The 11666-nt window shown below is 30.3% G+C and overlaps 1 non-coding gene across 1 annotated transcript; it reads right to left on the reverse strand.

The window, feature by feature from the left end:
* Positions 1–8813: 8813 nt before the first annotated feature.
* Positions 8814–8919, reverse strand: LOC112536335. The gene has a single exon (XR_003080375.1). It is a non-coding gene; the product is annotated as a small nucleolar RNA R71 (small nucleolar RNA).
* Positions 8920–11666: the final 2747 nt, after the last annotated feature.

Genomic DNA, 11666 nt, shown 5'->3' on the forward strand with positions numbered 1-11666 from the left:
CCATTATTCCAGCTATGCCAACAAACCAAACACTACCGATAATCATCCACCAACATAATTTTGCATTCCCTATCAGTATTATACTTGATGAAACAGACTGCCCACTATGGTCTCAACTCATGGAGATGCGTATTGGGTCCCGAAATAAGGCTAGATATCTCACTGGAGAAATGAAGAAACCACCATTCGAAGATCCTAGTTATGCAACATGGATCACCGAAAATCACAAGTGAAAAGCTGGCTTATTGAATCAACGAATCCATTATTGATGCAGTGGTTCATTCGTCTCTCAACCGCTAAAGAAATCTAGGAAGCAGTAGCCAAGACCTTCTATGACGGATCAGATGAGACTTGTCTTTTTGAATTGAACATGAAGTCTTTCTCTACTACACAAAATGGTAGACCACTGTCCACATACTGTAACAAACTTGTTGCTCTTTTCAGAAAATAGATCATCGAATGATCTCTCAAGAAGGAACAGTTGAAGGGCTGGTCCAAATGCATTCTGCAATGTCTAGGCTTCGGGTCCATATCTTTTTGAGTGGGTTTGATCCTAATTTTGATTAAGTTCATGGAGAAATTCTACGAAAGGATCCCAAACTCGATCTATAAAGTACTTATACGTATGTCAGAAGAGATTGCTAACAAAAACTTACAATAGGAGAATCTAGAATCATATCTGAAAGTTCAGCTATGGTTTCTAAGAGAACTCAACTAGCAGTGTCACCTGGCTTAGTAAAAAATTGAAGTGCTAAGTCTAATTTTTTGTTTATAGTCATTATGGTGAAACATGACATTTAAAACAAAATGCTATGAGATTGTTGGGTATCCTGAATGGTGGGACTTTTCAAAGAAACCAAGAAAGAAGATTGCAGCAAAGGTTATGATGATAGATATAGAAGAAGTCAAACAAAATCTGGAGAATAAATATCAATCTATAGCAAATGTCGCTCACTCAGGTATTGTTGCTAAAGAAAATACTTTTCTATAGCTTCTAAGAATATTACTTGGATTATTGATACGGGTGCATCTGATCATATGACTAGAGATTCAGAACAATTAAAATGCACTCATCCATTGCCTCAATCAGTTGTATGTATAGCTAATGGTGGTACTTCTCCAATCACTGGCAAAAGATCTGCCATCTTATCTACTACCCTTACTCTAGATACTGTCTTGATTATCCTATCTCTTGAATATAATCTTTTGTTAGTTAGCTAAATAATATCTCCTCTTGCTTGTACTGTAACTTTCTGGCCTTCTTTTTGTGTTTTTCAGGACATTCTGACTCGGAGGATTCTTAGTTATGGTGTTAAAAGGAACATACTCTATTACTTAGATTTGACGGAAAAAGGAAAAGAAAAAATTAGTCATGCATGTCAAACGAGTAGTAGAGATAAAGCTCAAGCAGCTATTTGGTTATGGCATCGGAGATTGGGACATGTGTCATTTGGATATCTAAAGAAATTGCAACCGCATAATTTTTCGAATTTGAATGTTTTAGATTTTGTTTGTGATGTTTGTGAACTAGCCCAAAGCCATGTATTTCTTATTTGCCGAGTTTGAATAAATATTCTGAACCTTTTATGATTATACACTATGATATATGGGGTCCTGCAAAGGTTACTTCTTTTTCTAAAGCATATTATTTTGTTATGCACTAGGATGACATGGGCATCCTTACTCATAAGAATAGTGATGTATCTATAGCTTTTAAAAAATTCCATAATATGATGAGCACTTAATATCAAAGGCAAATTCGTGTTTGGCAAACAGATAATGCATTAGAATTCTTGGATACTGCTTGTGGAAAGTTCTTAAACGAATGAGGGATTCATCATCATACTTCGAATACCTATACCCCGAATACCTATACTTCGAATAGACAGATTATGGAAATTGTTCGTGCCTCTCTCTTTGACATGAAGATGCCTCGTTTTTACTGAGGAGAATCCGTGAAATCTGTTATGTATCTAATTAATCGAGTTCCTTTTCAAGTTATTGATTTTCAAACTCCTAAACAAAAGACGTAAACTTTCTTCTCTCTGCCACTTTCTTCTCTCTGCCGCATGTCCCAAATCTTAAACCTAGAATATTTGATTATACAGTATATATCCATATTTCGGAGGTACTACGAAACAAACTTGATCCCTGCACAAAACCATGTGTATTTGTTGGTCGGTCTTTCAAAAAGGGTATCATTGCTATAATCCACTCACGAAAAGAATACATGTGACCTTGGATGTGTCCTTTCGCAAATCAAAACCATACTATTATGAAAAGGTCGATACTTAGTCTTAGGGGGAGATTCTTAACAAGGAAACTCTATCACAATAAGTTCCTGAAGAAGAGAGAGATGAAGAGTTATTAATTTCTTCTAGAGTCTCACAATTGCCAATATCTTCTATAGAATCATCACCATCTGAAGAGTCGTTCATGTTAACACCATTGGCCGAAGAATCATCTCAGAATGTCTTGGATATCAATACTTCTAGCCGGTAAACCTAGGTCCTATATTTGATGAGTTTAATGAAATAAACATCTCTACTGAAAATTTCCCTTCTAGATATCCACAACGATCAAATCAAGGTATACCAAAGAAATAATATGAACTTGATCTTAGAACCAATGTTAGATATTTGATTAGTAATTACCTTTTGACATATAGATTGTCTAGTTCATATGCACTTGTTACTAATCAATTATCCCAAGTATCTATTCCTAGTAATATGCAGGATGCCTTAACAGATCCAAAGTGGATAAAAGCAATGAATGAAGAAATGGAGGCTTTACAAAAGAATCATACATGGGATCTCGTTCCATTACCCAAAGAAAAAAAGACGGTTAGTTGTAGATGGGTTTACACCGTCAAACTCAAATTAGACGGAAGCATTGACAGATATAAGGCGAGGTTTGTCATGAAGGGTTTTACACAGAAGTACGAAGTAGATTATTAAGAGACTTTCATACCAGTGGCCAAACTCAACATAATTCATATTCTAATTTCTATAGCAACAAATCGAGATTGGCCTTTACATCAATTTGATGTTAAATATGCTTTTCTTAATGGAGATTTAGAAGAGGAGGTCTACATGGAGCTACCACCAGGAGTAAACACATAATACTTCATATAAAGGTGAAGTTTGTAAGCTGAAAAAGGCATTGTACGGCTTAAACAATCACCTTGAGCTTGGTTTAGGAGGTTCACTTCAGCAATGAAGACATTCAGTTATAAACAAAGTAATACTGACCATACTTTGTTTATCAAATAAAAAAAGAAGGGAAGGTAACAACTTTAATAATGTATGTTGATGATATGATCTTGATTAGAGATGATCCTTATGAAATAAAGTTGTTGCAGGAATATTTGGCTAGTGAATTTACAATGAAGGATCTTGGACATCTTAAATATTTCTTAGGAATTCAGATAGCAACATCAGAAAAAGAAGTTTTCCTTTTACAAGGGAAGTACATTCTTGATTTGTTGATTGAAATCGAAATGCTTGATGCAAACCAGTTGAAACACCGATAGAGGTAAATCATAAACTCAGTTTGTTCTTCGAACAAGTTCCAACAGATGTGGGACGTTATCAATGACTGGTTGGAAGATTAATCTATTTGACTCACACAAGGCCGATATAGCATATGCTGTGAGTGTTATGAGTCAATTCATGCATATAACTAGTAAGAACACATGAACGCAGTATACCGGATCTTGAGATACCTAAAGGGGACGTCGAGCACGGGGCTATTATTCTTAACAAATGGCAGCTCGTACATTGCAGGGTACACCGATGCTGATTGGGTAGGTGATCAATCAACAAGACGATCTACTTCAGGCTACTTTACTTTTGTAGAAGGAAATTTGGTTACTTGGAGAAGTAAAAAATAAAAAATTGTGGCACGATCAAGTGTGAAAACTGAATTCAGAGGAATGACATATGGTTTATATGAGTTATTTTGGATTAAAAGTGTCCAACAATCTTTGGGGATAGATAATGCAAGTCCAATGAAACTTTATTGCGATAACAAGGCTGCCCTTGAGATTGCCTAAAATCCCGTACAACAGGATCATACCAAACATGTTGAAGTTGATCATCACTTCATCAAAGAAAAGCTCGACCAAAAGATTGTACAGTTCTCATTTCTCAGCTCAAAACAGCACCTAGCTGATATACTAACTAAAGCAGTGTCTGGAAAGATTTTCTATGATATGGTTAGCAAGTTGGGCATGATAGATATCCACGCACCAAGTTTGGGGGAAGTGTCGGAATAGCTCATTGATTATAATTTCCTGTATAGGCTGATTGTTATTTCCTTAGAATAGAATTGCTTCTTAATTTAGCTCATGATTTCTTAGATGTAAATGTATATATATTTCCTCTTCTTTAGAGATAGAATATGATACAATATATCATTTACAGAATTCATTCGTTCAACAATATCCAACTTACATTTGACATATATCTAAAATGCCTTTGATGAATAAAAAACCACTTATTCATTTAGACTGAAAAAAATAATAAATCATTTATAAAAATTCAAACAAATAAAATTGACAACTTAAAATATATCTATGAGAAAATAATACCTATTTAGAATCAAAGTCGATATTCCTATTAATAATATAATAAAAGTACTTGTTCATCATGTACAATGCGTCAACAAAAAAACTACATGATAATCACATCAAATTTCTCCTCTAAATCTTATTTGTCCTATCGACCTCCTTAAGTTTGCCATATAATTTAAACTCATTATCAAAAATCTTCATCTTCCTTAAATTTTACATAAGAGAACAACATGATCGCAGGCTTCTTCCGATATTCGTAAGCTTGTTGTTTAAAAACCATAGTTACACCTAATTTTTTTTCCATAAAAAAGAATCATACACAAGGAAAACTAGTAAAATGCAAGAAAAATAAAATTAAGAAAAGCTAAAAGTTTTGATTTTTTGGAAGATCTAATAAAAATAAACTAACAACATTTACATTTTACTTCTTTAAAATTTAAAACTTTAGTTGTCCTATGGATGGATTAACATGATTTAACAAGATAATATCACATGAATAGAAAAAAAACTGGACTTTTTGCCGCAATTTTTGACGAATAATTAGAATTGACTAAACAATAGTTTTCAAGCAAATACGAAAAAAAGACTAAAATCACAATAAAAAATAAAAAAATGCAGTTAATAGTATATAATATATTTCGAGTATATTATCAGTAGATAATGAGTATCTACTACCATTATCTTTATAATAACTAAGACCAAAACAATAACAATAAAACAAAAGAAAGAAAATAGAGAGCATAATATGGAGTTCAAGTCTTAATGCCCACAAGAAATAACTAAAATTTTCTTTGTCTCCTTTTTCAATTGTCCTATTTTATATTTGTTTTACCTTCTCAATTTATAAACTCTCAAACTACACATACATTTTTTTTTCTTTTATTATAATTGTTTGGCATTTTATCAAATACTTGGAGTGCATTGATCGATAACACAAATCCAAAATCAAAATCTTTAAATCAACTATTTTGCATTATATATATATATATATATATATATATATATATATATATATATATATATATATATATATATATATATATATATATATATAATAAAATAGAAAGAATGAAGTTAGTCTTTTCAACAGCAACGGGGAGAATGGACTCCAAAAATTCTTTGAGCATGTTAAACCAATTGGGAGTCCTTTCATAATAAAGAGAACCTAAATCACCAAATCATCAATTTTCAAAAGATAAAATCAAACCAAACAGTCAAAGCTTTAACACTTGATCAAAAATCTATAAAGACAAAAGAAAGATTGGATAATTATACTCACCGGTGATGAAGATCAACACAAGAAAAAATTAGGATGAATAGAATATAAATCCCAAAACTGAAAAAGAATATGTAGAAATCTCAAAAGCAAGTAATATGATTTACTAGCATTTTATCAAAATCTGTAAAAACATGAAAAAAAATGATATTTACACTCACTAAGAATAGAGATCAAAGTAAGAAAAATCACGATAAGCAGAATGTAATCCCATAAAAATCGCGATGAACAAGGTGTAGATAACGTTGAAGAGCAAAAATAAAAAATTTAAATGTAAAAAGCATAAAAAAAAAAAAAAGATTTAGCAAAACAATAAATTTTCAAAACTCAATGTGTAGAAGTAAAGAATATAAGAAAATGGATAGACGGTGTAAATCCTCAATATTATAAAGTTCAAGCCTGATTCACCAAAACTATTTTAGTTGAGTTCAAGCTCAAATAAATAAACATCGAATTAATTGTGAATACTTTTTAAGTTGATCTCGAGTAGTTTAAAAATTGACCATATGTGAATATGTTAAATTTAACTCTTGTATAAATTGAAAATCTAATATTGTATGACTGCGAAAACATATCAATTACTATTCAAATATAATATAACTTGAAAAACAAAATTCAATGATGAAAGCACAAAGTGGCATTTGAGTTGGTTATATTTAACTCTGAGCAATTAATTAGTTCATCCAATTCCTTATCAGACTTTTCTGCCACCAACTTATTATCTACCCCATCAATTTTCTAGCTAGCCTGCGTTGCCACATATTAGATCTCAGTGGCTGCTAAACTCCCATGGCCCAACTTAATTTCGAAAACTTCCATTGAGTAGCAAGATAAATTATCAGATTATAATATGTTACTATGCCTAGATTTATTATTTTCTTTGTAAGAATGTATTAATTATTTTCATCTGTTTAACTTATTATTATATCATATATAGTTAGGGGTAAATAGAAATTGATTGCCCCTTTAAGTTACTATTGAAAGGTTAAAGAATATTATATATGAAATTAGTTTACTTAGGATTTTTGAAGCTTTAATATTATATTTTCTATGTATAATTTGCTGTATTTATATAAATATTTTACTTAGAGTGTATTTGTCTAGTGTTAGGTGATATTAGACAAGAAAAGATATTCGAAGCAAAAATAACGAAAAAAAAGAGAAGTTAAAAACTCAATTGAAGTTTTAATGCCAAGACTCGAGACTCGAGATTGAAGGGACTTACTGAATTACTGTACTGGCCGATGTTCACTATTTACCTAGAGATTTTTTAGTCATTTTGACTTTTATTTTAATATTTACATTAAGTTATTAATTAAAGACAGTAAGAGGTAGATATAGAGATATCTAGATATATTATCTAAATACATATATCAAAATATATCTCTCATTATAAATATCTCTGCAAATCTAGACCTGATCTATATATTTGAAGGACCAGTCTCTTGTGAGATCTTAATTTTTATATTAGTTTTCACATTAGTTTTTACAATTTATTTTTGAGTTAGTTATTATTATTTCTTTATAATTATTCTCTCTTGAATATAAAGAAGTTTCTTTGATGTTGAAGTTTGAAGATATACCTTGAAGATTCTTTGAATTTTGAAGGAGTTTTTATTTCATTGTCCTTTTCTATGTTTAATTCTTTAATTACTATAATCATGAGATTAGAAATACTAGGTTAGATCTTTATGGATATTTAGTTAAGTTTTTCTATTTTTCTGTCTTTTTATTTAATAGATGATTCTTTTTCAACATGTCTTTATTAGTTTTATTTATAATTATTATTTGGCCATCAATATTTATGAACATTATTTAGGTTATTGCATCAGAAACATCATTTATGTTATAACTTTTGTTGATTAAGAATTTAATTATTTAATTGGTTTGAGTAGTTAAATGGAAAAAAGAAAAATCATCTATCATATATTAATAAGGGAAGTATAAAATATTTAGCGAAGCTAAATACCATTTATCTCATATAGTTTTTCTAAAAGCTTTTGCATTTTATCTTTGTTTCTATTGTCTGGTTATATGATTCTTAATCTTTATCAAAACTGGATTAGAGTGTTTAGATCTTTATTTTAGTATTACTGAATTTATAATTAATTTATATAATAAATCTGCTATTAGTTTGTTGAGAAATCAACCTCAAGATATTTTTCTGCTATATTATTATACAATTCATGCATTTACAAGCACTAAGTTGACTATATTAAAATTTTGGCATCATTGCTGGGGAACTGAGCTTAAATCTTTATTATATTGATTGATTGTCAAATTTCATATTAAGTTTGTTTTGTTTTATGTTTTATTTTGCTTCTGTGTTCATTTAATTTTATTATTTCTTTAATATTATTTTAAGTTTAGATATGAATTTTCTTTATTGATTTTATATGCCTAGTAGGAAAACTAAATCAAGTGATTCATAAACTCATAATCCCTATAATTTGAGATCAATAATGAAAAAGGTAGAAGAAGATATAGTGGAGAGTGAGTTTGTGTCATATAAAGTAGAAGAAGAAATTGAAGAAAAAGTTGAAAAGGAATTAGAAGAAGAAGTTGAGATAATGGAGAATCCACCTAGAGAAGTAGCTGCTAAATGGTAAATGGCTATGGAGGAATATGCAAGACTTATAATTGGTAACACTACTTCATGCATAGTGTTAGGTGATGCATCTAGAAAATATAAAATTAAAAATATTTTATTTTAATATGTTTCCTTCTTTTTATGATATGCCTAGTGAGGATGCATTAATATTTATTATAGAGTTTTATGCCATAGTTCATACATCTCCATTATCTAGACTTAGTAAGGATCAATTGCGAATGAGGTGTTCACCTTATTCAGTAAAAGATAAAGCAAATGATCAATTAATGACCTTGCCTCCTAATTCTTTGAGAAAATGGGATGAGGTATATCGAAGGTATATGAGTAAATTTTATTCTCATTAAAAGACCAAAAAACTAAGGATTAAATTTTTAATTTTTATCAAAAGGATACTGAATCTTATCATGAAGCATGAGATTGCTTTAAATCATTTTTATATCAATGGCCACATTATGGATACCCATTTTCAGTAACCAATCAATAATTTTTTATGATGGTTTGACACAATAGTATAAATATATAGTTAATAAAGCAGTTGGAGGTGGTATGTTAGAAAAGACATCTAATGAGGTTTATGACATATTTGAGATGTTAGAAGCTAATTAATATCAGAAGAGTGTGAGGATGAAACGAGCAGGAGAGAATGAGATAACAACTAGTAGTAAGATAACTACGCAATTGGTTAAGTTGACTAAGCAATCTCAGATTCTTGCATCTACAAAAAATATGCCAAGTAATAAGGTATATGGAGTTTGTAGTATTTATGGTGATAGTGTTAATATTTATTCATATTTTGATACTTATACATAAAATGAGTATGAACAAGCAAATTTGATGTAATCTTATTAACCCAGGCAGCTTAGGAATTATCCTTATTCCAACACTTATAATTTGGATTAGAGAAACCATCCAAGTTTTTTCTAGAGAAATAATAACCAAAACTCACCACAAACATTGAGAAACACAAATCAGCCTTAGAATCAAGAGTCTTAATTCAAAGAAATTCAAACCTTTCATTTTAAAATCAAAGACAAGCCTCTCCACCTAATATGTATAGAAAGTGAAGTTTGGAAGAGACACTTCAATCATTTATAATAGCTACTAATGATGGGATGGAGAGGAATGAAAAGAAAATGGATCCCATTAAGGCTTTCATGAAGCGTTTAAAGGCTCAGATTAGGTAAAGTGTTGAGGCAGTGCAAGAAAATAAGAAAAATAATTGTCAAGTTAACCTGAACAATTTAAATCAGTCACAATTCTTCGAGGTGGTAAGTTATTTGATAATAAAGTTAAGACGCAAATTAAAAAAGATTCTTCTTTTGTAGATACATCTAAAGATAATGGATGAGTTGAAATAGAAATTAATGAAAAGGGCATACAAAAGGAAGAAAAGTGGAGCCTAATCTTAGGCTTAAGAAGAAAGAAAATGAAGCATTTTCAGGACTTGAGTTTTATAAGGCAGCCGAGCCTTACAAGTCTTTTATTCCATTCTTAAGCATATTGAAAGAAAGAAAATATGATAAACAATTTTTGATATTTTTAAAAAACTTTAAAAGGTTAATGTTAATTTGCTGTTATTGGATAATGTTAGAAATATGCTAGCTCATGCAAAATTTTTCAAGGAGCTGAATTCTAACAAAATGAGATATGTGAATAATGAAAAAGTGATGGTTTCTAAAATAACAAGTATTGTGCTTCAACATCCACTTCCCCTAAAGATAAAAGATCTTGGGTGCTTCACTATTGATATTATAATGCGTGACAAGAGAGTTGCAAAAGCAATATTGGATTTAGGAATGAGCATCAACTTGATGCCTCATTCGATTTATGTGCAACTTAGCTTGGGAGAGTTAAAGTCAATCATCATCTCTAACTTGATGATAGATCAATATAGTATCCTAGAGGCATAGTGAAGGAATTCCTCATTCAAGTAGGAAAGTTGATTATCCATACTGATTTTCTAGTGCTTAATATGGAGAGCACATCGATAAGAGATAAAGAACAAACTATACTTATTGATAGACCTTTTAATGGCAACTACAGACACAATTATTGATGTGTATAATGGGAAATTGACAATGACAGCCTTGGGAGAGACTTTGGAATTTAAAGTGTTTGATCCTCTAACTTTGTCTCATAATGCTTCAATTGATCAATGTTCATATATTGATTGTTTAGATTGTCTCATTTATGACACTTATTTAAAGGGAAAAGAAGACAAGTTTAAGGTGGCTTTGACATTAGAAAGGATAGATGAGGATTTAGATGATGAAATCTTAAACTTTCATGATTAATTAGATGATGCATTTTCCATGTCATTTGACGAAAGCTCTGGTGATAGTTTAGAATTGCCCATTAAAAGTTAGTTAGAAGTTACTCATGAACCATCTAAACTTGAGCTTAAGAAACTTCATTCAACACTTAAATATGTTTTTCTAGGAGAGAAAAATACATACACAATAATTGTAGCATTCAATCTTTCCATTTCTAAAGAAGAAGCTACCATTAAGAAGTTAAAAAGGCTTATAAAAAGTCATTGGTTAGGGAAATGTCTAATATCAAAGGTATTAGTTTGACTATATGTATGCATAAAATAATTTTAGAGGACAATACCAAAGCTATTAGAGACATTCAAATAAGGCTTAATTCTCATACAAAGTTGGATATTATAATAGTAAAAAATGATAAGGGAGAGTTAGTTCCCACAAGGATGACTACATCATGGCAAATGTGCATTTATTACAAAAAGTTAAATATAACAACAAAGAAGGATCATTTTTCCCTTTCTTTTATTGATTAAATTTCTTAGTGTTTAGCTAGACATGGATTTTACAATTTTTTTGTGGTCTTTCAGGTTATTATCAGGTACACATTGCCATAACATAAAAATAAGACTACTTTTACATTTAGAAGGATTTCATTTGGGCTTTGTAACACACCTACAATATTTTAGAGATGTATGCTTTCTATTTTCTCTAATATGTTAGAAGGCTACATCAAGGTATTTATGGATGATTTTTATGGTCTTAGTAATTTAACTCATGTACTTTAGAGATGCACTTAATGCAATTTAACTTTGAATTGGAAAAAAGTCAATATATGGTTAAATATGGTATTATGTTAGGACATGAGGTTTTTAACAAAAGTGTTGAAGTCTATAAGGCAAAAATTGATTTGATTGCTAAATTGCCACCACCCACTTTGGT

This window comes from Ricinus communis, chromosome 4 (genome assembly GCF_019578655.1).
Source record: "Ricinus communis isolate WT05 ecotype wild-type chromosome 4, ASM1957865v1, whole genome shotgun sequence".
Lineage (NCBI taxonomy): Eukaryota > Viridiplantae > Streptophyta > Magnoliopsida > Malpighiales > Euphorbiaceae > Ricinus > Ricinus communis.